Source organism: Brachyhypopomus gauderio, chromosome 18 (assembly GCF_052324685.1).
Source record: "Brachyhypopomus gauderio isolate BG-103 chromosome 18, BGAUD_0.2, whole genome shotgun sequence".
Lineage (NCBI taxonomy): Eukaryota > Metazoa > Chordata > Actinopteri > Gymnotiformes > Hypopomidae > Brachyhypopomus > Brachyhypopomus gauderio.
In genome coordinates, this window is record NC_135228.1 from 20,033,978 (window position 1) to 20,049,378 (window position 15,401).

The following is a 15,401-nucleotide window of genomic DNA, read 5'->3' on the forward strand; positions in this document are numbered from 1 at the left end:
CTAGAATGACGTCCGTGTTAACACGTCAAATTTGGACGTCTTAAGACGTACAAAAATGCCGTGTTAAGACGTTACTTTTTGACGTCTTAAGACGTTTTAACGTCTTAACACGACAAAATGTGCCGTGTTAACACGTAACTTTTGGACGTCTTAAGACGTTTAGATGTTTAGACTTCCATACTATTGGTGGCCGCCAATATACCCACCCCTTGTTGACGTAGGGCTTACGTTTTAGTCACATGGGCTCTACGTTGCGGTGACATGGCCTCTACGTTGTGGTTACATGGGCTTTACGTTGTGGTCACATGGGCCTTACGTGGGCTGGTTCTGGGGCTACGTATCTATCACGTGACTTAGATGAGGCGGTGAAGGTGTGTTTGGAATAGTCCATGTGGGTTTATTTGCGCAGGTAATTTGGTCGAGTAGAGAACGCGATGGCTTCCAGGAATTTTTTGAACGACTGCCGTAGAACATTTTTAGAATGTACACGAGTTTTATCGTCGGATGATCAGCAACTTGATAATGTACAACCTGTTATAACTAGGTATGCTATCAATTAGTACAGTGTACAAAAGTTATTTGATATACTCTGGTTTCTTCACATAAATGTAGTTGTGGCTTCGTGATATTTTAAAGTGAATTGTATTTCATTCTGAACCGAGTTCATCAACATATTTGTAGTAGAAAGTAGAGAACACGGGTCATGTTACGACAGTGAATTTATATCACGTTTTATGTGACTGAAACTGATTGGAGACTATGGCCTCGAGCATTCGCTGGGCCAGTGGCCGACTGGTTGAAGCCGAAGTGGCTGATAATGCTTTGACTCATCAGTGAATTAATTCAGGAAGCTAGCAATCAACAACAACATGGTAAGTTTGCTTGTCAAATAAAACAGCCGCTATGTAATTTTTGAGTCGATAGGATGTATAGATTTGAATGAATTTAAGTTTTAAAATGTTTAAGCCCCCCATTGAAATGAATGGAGGTTTCAAATTACAGGGTGTGCAGGCATGAAAAATTATCAAAACTCTCCTGGATAAACTGCTGTACAATCCTTACACCTTCACCTAGAAGCTCCATTTAAATTTTAAATGGGAGAGAAACTTGTCCTTTCTGGCACGCCGGGATATCTAATCATTTGATCGATTCGTTTTAGAGTTATGAGCATTTGTTTGGCACTAGGCACAGAAAACTGCTCCATTAGCTCCCATGTTAATTTCTCAAAATCCGAATTGTCATTTTGGGGTCAAACAATTACACCAAAATCATCACCAAGGGGTCCTCTCTCATACAATCTCTTCGGTTAAGTGATAAGTTAAATATGTCCCGAACTACGACCGTTTGTCAGGAGTGTGCAAATCACATTAAACAAGCCTTCTCCACTCACAGTAACAGAGATTAGTGCGAGGAATGTCTCTCCCCCTCCCCCCACACACGCACATCTCTCGCACACACTGTTGACAACTCTTCTCTTTTATTTTAACATTAATACAAGCGAATTCACTCAACAGAAGTAAATTTCCTCTCTCATTCTCGCTCCTCGCGCACTCTTTCTCACACACACACAACTTAAAGAAACAGTAACCCAATAATATTACACTACATCTCTCTCTCATAGCCACTCCATATACACCACACAGACACACACATGCATACATCTCTCATACCCACTACACATATACACCATACATACATACATCTCTCATACCCACTGCACATACACACCACACACACACACATACATCTCTCATACCCACTACACATACACACATATACACCACACACACATACATACATCTCTCATACCCACTCCACATACACACATAAAGACCGGTCTCTCATACCCACTCCACATACACATAAACACTACAAAGACACACACCTTTCATTCCCACTCCACAAACACACACGCACACACAGATATACACCACACACACACATACATATCTCATACCCAGTCCACACACTAACACACACATACACCAAGCAGACATCTGCAACCCTTATTTTAGCTTAGGGTTGAATTGTCAACAGTAACTAACTTAATAACGGGCACACCTTTTCAAGCCCTATAGTATTTCGTTCAGGAAATGCATTGTTCTAGTTAGCTTTGTAACAGTGTTGTGTTCAAATGCTCTCCAGCTGATTTCATAAATACGTTTATCATAGATAAAAATGTAGTTAAAATGTATAGAATGTGAAAAGGTTATTTAAGCTTATTAACTGATTGTGACACCCTTAGCAGTAACAACTGCAATTGAATGTTTGCAAAAATATTTCTGTATAAACTGTATAACCAACATATGAAATTCCAAAGCAAATCATTTTACTTGGGCTCATTGGTTTTTCTATTTCAAATCTGAAGTTGATTTGTTTTTTCCATTTTCTGTTATTTTTATTAATTCTGTGCTACTTTCTCTTGGACTATAGCTTTTCCTGGTTTCACTGTACCACGAAGGGCAGGACACGTGGGGAGATCAGTGTGTCAAGTAACACAACAACAGTTGCAGATGTTATAATTTAACTGTGTATCAAGAAGCACAGTGAAATGACGGTTAAGGTATGTGTTGATAGGTCTTTTTTTTTTAAGCCCTTCTATGAAACATTTGTGAATTGTTCTGTCTACAAATTGAATAATGAACACGAAATTTTGGAACTGCAAATCTAATTGCACACCAGTAGGATGTAGAATAACACATGATATATGTGAAGACACTGTCTTGAACTAACACTGATGCAGCATCACAAGGAAGCTAATATGCTCGCAGTAGAACACTGCTTAGCTCTGATCCATTAGCTAACAGAAACCTGTGCTAATTAGCTCTTATCTGGAGTAGAGTGCATGATGGAGCATGATCTGTGATTAAAAGTGGTGGCCCCCTCCATCAGGGCCGGCGCTAGGGGGGGGCAGAGGGGGGCATTGCCCCCCCAAATTGTGTCTTTGCCCCCCCAAGCACAATGCAAGCAACGGCTTTTTTTATTATCTCTGAACCAATCACAAAAATGCATTTTACTTTACAGCGTGAAGATATTTCCTAGCTTATTCCTGATTGGCTCTTTGAGTCATATAAAAATCGGCAGACCGCCCCAAACGGTTCAGTTCGGCAGTATATGTTCTGTTAGTGTGAGTGAAAGACAGGTATACTGGTAAACACTCTTCTGAGTTTAAACTGACTTCCACATGGTAATATTTGCTTAACTGTGGTTTTTCGTTGCTTTAATGTTACTCACCTCTTACATAGGTGTTGCTTAAATTATTTTATTAGCCGTTAGCGGTTAGGCTAATTTGGTTCTCCTAAACCTGCGCGAACGGCGGAAGCGTTTAAATACTTGCCGCGCAGTGTTGTCCGAAACGATATGTGGTAATAAAAAACAGGGGAATGAACATTTACCTGACGAATTTTAATGTTGCTTTTTCAGATTTGAAAAGTGCTGGAATTTAGGCTAAAGTACTTGAAAATGTTGAAATTGTAACTACTTCGTTTCACAACAAATATCTGTCTGACTGAACTGTTCTCTTGTCTTAGGTTAACAAATACGAGCCTCTTGTAATTCCAGGATGAAACATGAGAGAACGTGAAGACGTTAAGATTGGGCGTTTTGAAAGTGTGATTAAAAAAGCGAATTATTTTGAGTATATGTATAAATATTTAACTTAATTAAGTTTAACGTGCTGAGAAATATTGAACTGGACCTTTAAAGTGAGGTACAAGTGCTTTAATTCCACCTTGTATAGGTGTATGAACCCGGCAAACATGACATTGTTCATTGCGCTGAGGCGCGGCGCGCGCGAAGTTACAAAATTCGAGAGGTGCACGACACCGCGCGAGGCTGCTCTTTCCCCCGTGCAAGCCGTCGCGGCTCATGGTTTAAACCACATATGTCAAAGTCAAGGCCCGCGAGCCAGATCCGACCCGCGAATTGATTATCTATGGCCCCCTGGATGATATTGAATTACTATTAGAACCGGCCCGCAGGCCACAGCCGCCCGATGGTGTTTTGTACGCACAAACACTACATTCCCCACAATGCAACGGTAGCCCGCGAAGTCACTGCAGCGCGAAGCGTCGCGAGGGTCCGCGCGGCGAAAATGACGTAATCGCAGTGGCTCCGCCAGCGCAATGAACAAAGTCATGTTTGCAGGGTTCATACACCTTTATAAGGTGGAATTCAAGCACTTGTACGTCACTTTAAAGGTCCATTTCAATATTTTCCAGCACGTTAAACTTAAATATGTTAAATATTTATACATATACTCGAAATGATTCGAAATAATTCGCTTTTTATTCACATTATTTAATGGTTGTTTATTTTCCCCCAATCTTAACGTCTTCACGTTCTCTCATGTTTCGTCCTGGAATTACAAGAGGCTCGTATTTGTTAATGTAATACAAGAGAACTGTTCAGTTAGACAGATATTTGTTGTGAAACGAAGTAGTTGCAGTTTAAAACATTTTCAAGTACTTTAGCCTAAATTGCAGCACTTTTCAAACCTGCAACACAAAGCAACATTAAAATTCGGAGTCGCGCACTATGGTCACTCGCGAAAGTATAAACCTAAATCAGCAGTCAGAGCAGACATCAACGTTCAGCTATCCCCCTTCTCAAAAATGACTAAACGTAAGGTGGACACTGAGAACGGGTTTCAAGCCAGGTGGGAGGCAGAGTACATGTTCACGGAGGTAAAAGGTAAACCTGTGTGTCTTCATGTGATTTTTCTTTGAAGGAAGTTTGCTTTTATCTGTTTGCCTGTTGAAAAATGTTTTCACTTGAAATTACTGACAGATCCATAAGAAAATAGTGCTTTATTCATTTAAACATTAAATAATATACACTGTGTTAGGTCTTGGTTCAATAGGCTATGTGCAATCATTTCAATATGTTTTAATAAACATTGAATCAGTCCGGCCCTCGGCTTGTAGCAAATTTGTTTTTTTGGCCCTCTGTGTTTTTGACTTTGACATCCCTGGTTTAAACGATTCCTCGCCATCACAGCCAGTATTGTTATACTGTGCATAAATACCGCATTGTACCAGTACGTTTCATAACATCAATAAAAACTTCAATACTTTACCAGATTTTTACCATTAAAGTGCAGTAGATAGATTTCTTATTTTATGTACTTTCATATTTTTTTCTTTTTCAAAATAGAAATGTGACGAATACTCCCTTTTATAACAGAATTTGTATTCTTTTGTTTTCTTTATATTTTAATTTCCCAGTAATATAAATATTCTCACTCATTCCTATTTCCATGTTTGAATATTCTCAGTCTGTGTATAGGTACATTTGTCAGCCTTTCAAGAAATAGAGTTGTTCTATTAGTAATGGCAGTATTGAAATGAAATACAATTAGATAATCTTTGTTCTCCATTTACATAATCAACATGTATTTTTTAATCATTGTGTTTTAAGTTTGAAAATGTGCATTTTTATTTCTTTACCTAATACATCACTTTAAGCCAGTATCAATAGTCATCATTCATGCACAAATCAAGCCTTGAATATATTTCTGGCTTCATAAACATGACTATCAACATGCCCCCTCATTATGTTTTACTGCCCCCCCAAGCAAAGCAGTCCAGAACCGGGGCTGCCCTCCATCCAAATTTTTGTGTATTTTGGACATTTAAATAGGAATTTCTAAGTGGAAACACATTAAATTTATATATCAAGTAAGGGGGTGGAGTAACTACTTCAAGATACGGTATAGTACAGCTTGGATTGATTTAAATTATTTGCATAAAATCACAGTTTTGAAAAAAACATACATGATTCGTGTATTAGTGTAGTCCTTTTGTATTCATATAACACAGCAGTTGAAAATTCTAATTTACTAGCCACATTTTTGGAATTGCACTTAAAATATGTGAATGAGTTCTGTTTGTTTTAGTATCTGATTTATGATTTGTTCACTGTAAAGCAGTTGACTGTATTGACTGTATTTTACTACTGTAGCACAGTATTAAAATATGTCTTTCCCTTATCGTAAAACTAATCCGCATTCTTATACACTTTGTGTTTCTAGACAGTACAATCTATCTTTCCGGGACCGTTACACAGCTCTATCAGATGAAGCACTTGACAACCGTGTGCTGGAGATTGTCTCTGCCAATGACGAAATAGGACCTGAAGCTGTTGGGGCTCGGTTTGCTGGTGAAGGCGTCCTAGTCCAGAGACGACGTGTTCGTCAAAGTGTAATCAGGACTAATCCTAAAGGTGCTGCTCTCCGGACTATGTCCCACAGGCTTCACAGAAGAACATACAGAGTGGCAGGACCAAATTCACTGTGGCATATAGATGGAAACCATAAACTCATTAAGTAAGTAGCAATAGAAACTGTTTTACTTAAGTTGATTTATTTGCACCAACTGTGTCAATAGCCAATGTAAAGCTAACTCTTTGATTATGAAGTTGGTATTGTTAAGTTCAATCTTGTATAATCTTAGGGAATGACAACAATATAAATGTAAATGGGGAAAATGTCCAAAGTCTGTGTCTAGGTTAGTTCAGGTCAGGACTGTGTGTCTAGGAAGGAACAGAGTACATCTGTTGCAAAGAAAATGCAGTTTTTGCCAAAGACATTAGAAAATGGATGGGAACAGGGTTAATGGAACAAGATGGTATTAGAAATGGATGGGAACAGCTCTAAATGTAACTGTTGAATCATAAATTCAATAGGTGTCAAGTCTTTAAAAGCAACAACTACTGAACTGCGTACCACTTATATCCATATAGTAACAGGTGGAGGCTCATTTGGGACCTAATCAGGCCAAACTGCAAGAATGGAATATTAAAAAAGTAGGGGCAGCAGTCACCCAACCTCCAATTCAAGGCTATAAAAGATGGTTGCTGTACTCTTTATGATAACTGTTATTTAAGAGTCTGGTGTAATGGATTGGAATATTTATACTATTACAAAAATAATCATCATCATCCCAACTATCATTTAAGATTTTTGGTTATGTGTTAAAACAGGAGAATAAAAACACTACTGTTTACCTCTTGCACATACAATGCTTGCCCAAGTTGGTTGGATATAAAGATGTCTGTTAGTTATAAGTGGGGGATATTGGGGGACTAATAATGACATTATATTAAGTGTGAATTCATTTGAATGCAGCAGTGATCCCCCCCCCCCCACTATGAAAGCCCAACCATAGCATAGAGGCGTAGTCCTCGTTGTAGCTACATTCAAACTATTTGTGTGAATAGCTTTTAATTTAATGTGTTTTTTCTTCTTCTGTCACTCCCTGATCTTTTTCCATATTTTTTAGGTGGAGAATTGTGATCCATGGAGGTATTGATGGTTACAGCAGACTTGTGGTGTTCCTTCATGCGTCGAACAACAACAGAAGTGACACTCTAATGGATCTGTTCATTGGAGCGGTCAGCCAGTATGGTGTCCCATCAAAGGGTCAGAATTAATGTCATTACACTAAGTTTTAGAATAAGCAAGCAGTCTCAGTCACTTGATGTTTATTACAAATGAACAAATAAATTACAGTTGAATACATAAACTTCAAAAGCATTCTGTAAATAAGAAATAAAACAAATTTTGGAATATCAGAACCATTTAAAAAATTCATTAATATTTCAGTTATTTGACAGCAGAAATATATCAGAAATTGAAAGTTTGGATAGTAATGATGGTGAAGATTGCATGAGAGTGCATGTCTCTCAAGAGTAGATAAGTGTAGCTATCTGTTAAATACTGGTACTCCAACACTCCCATTGTTGTCCATAAAACAATGTATGAACATATAGCTACTTTTATTATTTATTCCAGGAGATGAGGAAGTACCAGTGATAGGACAAGACGTTGTTCTTGAGATACTACATGATGAGGAAGGATCAGGGCAGGAAAATTAGGAAGAGATTGTTTTATATTGTGAAGGTGATCCTTATGCTAGCCTGACAAAGAACAAACGTCCAGTGGCGTCTACTTGGGAAGATCCTATCACAAACATCACTGAACCATTAACTCCATATGCTTACTTCAAATGATACATTCCACAAGAGATGTTTGAGCTGATGACCACCATGACAAATGTCTATGCTGAAAAAACTGCTGTGAGGGGCTACAAACATGCATCAGAATCAGAATCAGAATACTTTATTAATCCCAGGGGGAAATTGCTTTTGTTACAGTGCAACCATTTGCATATTATTTTAATAAAACACCTCTATAAAATATAAAAATATGTACAAAATAATAAAGAATAAACATCCTAATATTGAATTTAAAATAAAATGTAAAATAAGTAGGTATTGCACATATGTAATAAAATTAAATTAAATTAACAATAAAATAAAAATAAACTGAAAATAAACAGTAGTGTCCTGTATTGTGTCATGTATTGAGGGAGGAGTTATAGAGCTTCATGTCCACAGGTAGGAATGACCTCCTGTGACGCTCTGTGGTACATTTTGGTGTGATGAGACGAGCACTGAATGTGCTCCTATGTGTCATCACTAGATTGTGTAGTGGATGGGAGACATTGTCCATAATGGCATGCAGTCTAGACAGCGTCCTTCTATCAGAGACTGCATCCAAAGAGTCCAGCTCCACACCCACTACATCACCGGCCCTGCGTATTAATTTATTGAGTCTGTTGGCGTCCTCCCTCCTCAGTCTGCTACCCCAGCATGTGACGGCATAGAGGATAGCACTCGCCACCACAGACTCATAAAAGACTTTTAGCATGACCTGACAGATGTTAAAGGACCTCAGGCGCCTCAAAAAGTAGAGACAACTTTGTCCCTTTTTGTAAAGGGCGTCAGTGTTCTTAGCCCAGTCCAGTTTATTATCGATGTGGACCCCTAGATATTTATATTCCTCAACAGTGTCTACACTGACCCCATTGATGGACACAGGGGTCACTGGTGCCTTGTTCCTCCTTAGATCCACCACTAGTTCTTTTGTCTTTATCACATTGAGCTGTAGATGGTTCAGCTCACACCATGTGACTTCACCGTTGTCCTGTACTCATCCTCTTCACCCCTGCTGATACAACCAACTATTGCAGAGTCATCAGAAAACTTCTGAAGATGGCAGTGCATCAGTGCATGAAATAGAAGCCCTTGTAGGCTTGCACATTGCAATGGGAGTTCTGAGGTTTGCGAATGTACTGGGAATCGTACATGCATCCATAATTTCAACTAATTTCTCCTTGTTATATATATTACTTTTTCATAATAAGAGATGTTCCCAAAACTTGGATAGTAACATAAAACAGGAAGATGATAAATCCTGCACCTAACATCCGGAGTCATGCAACAGGCTTGGCTAGGATGTATTAACCAACCAACAACCATGATCTAATAATACCTACACAATACTACTGGACAAGATAGATTTCACACACCCTATGCACACACTAGTTGCTTGAACAGAACACAGCAGCAGCTACAATCTGATACTGGCTCGACAAGGATCCAGAAGCACAGCGCACTATGTTCATGGTCCATTGCCTCAACTGCCAAGTACTCAGACCACCAAACAAACCTGGACTGACCTTCAAAACAAAGTGACATGGACACACACAATACCTTGCAAGCTTTTCCTTGGGGTCATCAGGAAGGCACCTCCCTTCGTTGGTGTTTCGATGAATTGAGCCCCCAACACCTCCAGAAGGCTCATCAGTGGAGTCTGGCATCCCAGACCCACCCCCCTCCAAGCTCACAATGTAGTCCATCGCAAAATTACCAACAACCCTGCTACCTGACGGCTATCGGAAAATATAGCATTTTTAGTCTATTGATCAGGTTTATGTTCAAAAAGGGAAAAACAAACAAACCATAAAATTATACATATTGTATAGCATTGCTTTACAACAGTTAAGACCCACCATCCACTGCAGTGGACATTAAAAAAATTACTATAAAAGTATTATATTTAATTTTTTTTACTGAGTCTTGTTTTGGAGTTCATTACAGACAGAAAATTGCATTTGTATATATTCTTTCATTACTGGAACATAATTCGGGTCTGAAGGGGTTAAAGAGAAGGGGTTCTGTGTACTCTTTGCTCTATTTGCTGCTTTCACAATGGGGGCGGGGCTTTTTGGCAGTGTTTGGATTTCTCCCCTCAGCAATTGATGAAGTGGTAGCACCCAATTTTAAACGTCGTGTTAAGACGTTAAAACGTCTTAAGACGTCAAAAAGTGACGTCTTAACACGGCATTTTTGTACGTCTTAAGACGTCCAAATTTGACGTGTTAACACGGACGTCATTCTAGACGTTTTGACCCAAACGGCGTTCGATAACCGCTCGCGCAGGGTCGCGCGCTACGGTCGCTCGCGAGATTTTAGCTCACGCACGGGCCTCCTCATTGCCTCCTTGCGGTGGGGCCCCAGAATTTTGCGCTACGCCTCTGGTGGCCCCCACATGGGTTTGAAATGAGCTGGCATATGGGCCCTTTTTGGGCAACCCAGCTGGGGCCCACAAAGATTTGTGTGTTAGCCGATGTGGGCCAATATTGGGGTCAATGTGGGTCTCAGGTGAGCCCCGTATGAGCAATGATCCACTGGCCCTACATGGGCCCCTTGTTTGTGTGGGATAATGATGGGGCCAGGGTGGGCAATAAGTAGGGCCCTTATGATTAATTGCAGACACCCGCTTCATTCCCATTAGGGGCCCATATGGGTCCCATGGGAAAATCTTTATAGGGCCCATATGGGTTGTCATGGAGGGCTTCAGGTGAGGTCTCTGCTGTACATACCTAAAGCAATATTCAGTTGCTTTTCTTACTTTGCAAAACTGGTGTATAAGAGCACAGCACTGAAGACTGTATTATCATAAGTAATTTCAATCAGAGATTAAAAACAGCTAATAATATTTACATGTAAATGACAAATACTTGATCAAGCCTAATAAAAAATTTTTTTTGAAAACACCAATTAATCAATTCATTAATAATTTAAACTAGAGGTGTGCCAAAAAAAAAAAAAAATCGCCGCAGCAAAATAAAACCCTTCCCAAAAATAAAGGCAAAACGGATAGGAAGAAATACAGCATTGGGAAAACTTGAGATGGGTCAGGAAGCGACGCAGGAGATAGATACTCGAATAAGTAAAGAGAAAGCATAACAGAGAGAGGTGGCGAGACACCTTCAAATGAGAAGCAATCAGAGAAAGCAGAGACTGGCTGAGAACGTATGGTTATGCCGGTTTAGTCTGGGACTGACTCTGGTGCCCCTAGCAACGGCTGGGGGAACAGCATCCGAGCCAGCCCTGTCAGCTTGCAAAATGAAGCTCAAGAATTTTGGTAACACAACAAAAAGCATTTTATTTTACCAAATGACTTTATTTTTGTTAATTAAATGTGAAAGACACTTTGTTTTCTGTATTTGTCATTCTGTCTTGCAAAGCAGACTGTAGTAGATCATGCAGATTTTATAGACAAGCAGAAATTTTTATAAATCAAATCGTTATTGAATCGAAAATCGTTTTGAATTTTTTATTGTGGCCCCCAAAATTGGAATCAAATCGAATCGTGAGATAGTCAACAAATCCCACCCCTAATTTTAACTTAAATCCAAAAATGTCCATAAAACTTATGTTAAGAGTCTTGAGAATCCTTTACTGCTTGTTGCTGGGTTGTGTAGTTTCTCATCTTGTAGAGAGAGAGAGAGAGAGAGAAGAGGGGAGGGAGAGACAGACAACAGTATTAATTAAAGCACACAACAGTAAAACTGCAGATTATCTAAACCACTTTCAGCAATGATAAACATCCTTCTCTGTGAATTTAAAACATGGTAAAGCATAGAAATCCTGTTTGTACTATTGAATTAGCACACTAGGCCTGTTTAATGGGGATGCATTTTCTGCACCACCTGGGTCCTGACCATAATACACTGTACAGATCTCTATGAAGGCTCATGCCAGCTTCTAGTTTGCACAGGATAATAAAATCCTGACCAGTACTCCCTCAAATATACCTAGGGTAAACACCCCCATTAAGCTCACCCAAATCTAAAATTTGATATATTTAAAGCAAAAGTCATTCTGTTTAGCAGGAGATGTTAAGTTAAAATAAAAGATTAATCTCTCATGTAACAATGTTAATTTTAATGTTAGTAGTTTTACAATTTATAATAAAGTTATTAAAGTTTAAAAGTCAAAAGTCTGAGCTGTGCTTAATGGGTACATTCTGTACCCTTTAAGCACACCCCTGTTCCAATTAAGCTCACAAGAATATTTTACATTTAAAATTATTGTTAATTTAAATAATTTCAATTATTTTTTATTTAAAATTGAATTTAGACATGGAAAGTTGTTTGATCTCACTGAAAACATATGCAAAAGTGACACGATTATGTTCTGGAAAACCACAAAAATAATAATATGAGAGGAAAGTGATAGTAAATGAAATATTTATTAAAATTCATGTACCCATAACCAGATGCCCTAAAACAGGGGTCGGCAACCTTTGAGACGCGGAGTGCCAACTTTAACATGTCTAGTCAATGAGTGTGCTGAGTAGCGAGCGAACGTAAGGGGGGGTGGCGTCGAATGTAACCGGGGGGTAAATGGAATTATACAATTATATCGCGATCCGCTTAGCAGAGCGTTGAGGAGCAATTTCGATTGGAGGATCGTGCTCTCTGTCTTGATATTTTTTATTACTAATTTTTTTTGCTGATGCTGGTACAGCGTGTCGCGTGCCACTGATTATGCCTCCGTGTGCCAACGGTGGCACGCGTGCCATAGGTTGACGACCCCTGCCCTAAAAGATATAAGCCAACACACAAAAACGTAGTTTTGTCTTGGTTTTGTCATCTTAACTCTGTAAAAATAAGATATTGCTAATTATTTTACCATAATTTACACAGAAAACTGACAGTGATTGTTTTTAGACCATAAATGAACTATTCACATAGGCAGTCTATGTAAGTGAGCTTAAAGGGAGCACCCTGAGCTTAATAGGGACAGCAATACTTTCGCATTTAAAATATAATGGACTTTATTTTAACATCAGTATTTTGTCACAAAAATGTTCTTTACCATGTATATAATCATATACTGTTTGAAGTGAAGCAAGAAATACTGATTACATGTGTAAGCCCCGCTACCAGCTGGGCCACATACACACTCCTTTACTTACGTAGGATAAGCTAGAAATCAGTCGCTGTTAGCCCAGATCACCCTCCTACCGCGGCCAACCACTAGCCGATCCCACCAATTCCCACCCAGGCCTGATATATGAATATCAGAGGAGAATGGAGATAATGACGTTCAAAAGGTTTTATTACAGAATCCAATCATATAAAAACATTTCACAGCAAATATTTATCAGGACACAATATCAGTACAACCCCAGATATTAATTATCTACTCGATTGGGTGTAGTTAGATCGTCTCACCATGACGTATACTTCATGAAGTACTCCAGCTTAAAAGGGCCCAACCAAAGTAAATAAAACACACACACACCAAAAAGAATATCCAATAAATAAGTATACACTACAAACTTCACTACAACACCAGCAAATAAATCACACGTGAACCATACCATCAAAAGAAAGGGCCCCAAAGCTGGTCACTCACTCTAGGCAACGTCATAGACGAAGCACACGTCCTTACGGGTTGAGCACTGAAATGACTTGTTACATTATACCACAGTTAGTTCCGACCCTACAATGTGATTGGCTGAGAGGCGATCTAGGAGTGCCAATATTACGTGTTATAGCACTGTAACCGAAGCTCTCCATGTATTACTCCGCCACAAACAGGTAACCTAGCAACGAAGCAGCGTTTACAAGCCAAACAGCGCAACTACAAACAAGCAGCAACATTATCAAAATTATCACAGGGAGTTCGTTAAATCTATTGGCTTCGAAAGCATTTGTTTCGATCTGAAACTGGAGGATGAAGCTATAAATGACCAGCCTGATTCCTCCAATGAGCCAAGGTTTGTCACGCTTACAAACAATGATTTGGATGAGTTGGAAATTCAGAGAAACGAAGTTAATACCGTAAAACAAACGTCCTGGGCTCTTAATATATTTACATCCTGGTTAAAAAGCAATGACATTGCAGTCGATTTTAGTATTATCAACAAAAATGAAATGAATCAGCTTTTACGACGTTTTTATGGATCCGTCAGAAACGTGAAGGGAGAGTTATATAGCATCAGCAGCTTCGTTGGTTTAAGAGCTGGACTGAACAGATACCTGAACGAACCTCCAATCAGCCGTGGATGGTCAATAATTGTTGTACTTTATTTTTAATAAATTCAACTTTATCAATAGTTGTTTTTGTGTATATTTACCTCTATAATATTTATTGGGTAAGGCTGTTCCAGTGTTGTGCAAGTTTAGCAGCGAGCCATTGAATGGAACTATTTTAACTGGCGGAGTATTTTACCAAACAGGTCGTATTTTCTCGTCCTCTTTTACTCAAAATCTTTCAATAAACAGCGATAATGGAACGGTGGTATAATCGCAATAATACACGAGAGGGAGTGCTATAACGGGTAATATCGGCACTGCTGTGCTGATCTTACCGCAGCACAGCAGTGCCGATATTACCCGTTATAGCACTCCCTCTCGTGTATGATTGCGTCAACAATAGATGTACACGCTGAATTAACACTCGACTAAGACAAAATAAAAACTGGTTTGTAAAATTTTAAACGGGAAGGAAAGAACAGTGAATGCTTCAACTGGTAGGGAAAACCATGCCTGTAAAACAAAAACATGACATTAACACCTGTCTGCTAAATGCCATAAATGTAAATGTAACACCTTTCATTTACAATCCCGCGACACTTTTAAAGTCCTGCCTACCCACGCAGCGTGTCTCCTAGCACCACCCTCCATACCAGGTAAGTCCCAAAAAGGTGTATCCACTCGTTTAACCTGGTATTCTTAGTAGGGGGTCACACATGTTTATACTTAAGCTTTTCTCCGATGTGCTCACACTGATGCACTCCAGTTTTTATGCTGCTGTACCCTTTAAGCTCATGTAAAAATGATACAAAATCTTTTAAAAACCCTGCAATCTACAAATATTATTTCTCATCCATTTGGAAATAAATGATGTGCTATATAGTAAAACACAAGAAATTATCATCTGTGATTTACTATATTGGTGTCTGTAGCAATCTCATATGACAAGCATGCTAAGAAGGAATTGCCGCATTTGCTAAAATGCTGTAAAACTGTATTTTGAATTAACTGTAACTTTCACTTACATCCAAGTTCCAACTTGTGCTAGGTTGTGTTAAAATTATTAATCTCTTAAATTTGTAAAAATTGGGGATGCTTACCCAAATTAAAATTTGCTGTATATTAAAATTTTCTAAATCTGAGGGGTCTCTCCAGATGTTTTCATGTGGCTTTCAAAATGGCTGCCAGGAAGAGGGAACACTGACAGGATGTTGTTAAAATATG

At 38.9% G+C, this 15,401-nt stretch overlaps 1 long non-coding RNA gene across 2 annotated transcripts; it reads left to right on the forward strand.

Moving 5' to 3' along the window:
• The first annotated feature begins 61 nt into the window (after nt 1-61).
• On the forward strand, nt 62-8,237 carry LOC143482024 (uncharacterized). 2 transcript variants are annotated; one of them, XR_013122123.1, is made up of 5 exons: nt 62-872; nt 2,434-2,563; nt 6,032-6,325; nt 7,281-7,420; nt 7,793-8,233. It is a non-coding gene; the product is annotated as an uncharacterized LOC143482024 (long non-coding RNA). The 2 variants fall into 2 exon arrangements; XR_013122122.1 differs by having other exon boundaries at nt 64-872; nt 7,281-8,237.
• The last annotated feature ends 7,164 nt before the right edge of the window (nt 8,238-15,401 follow it).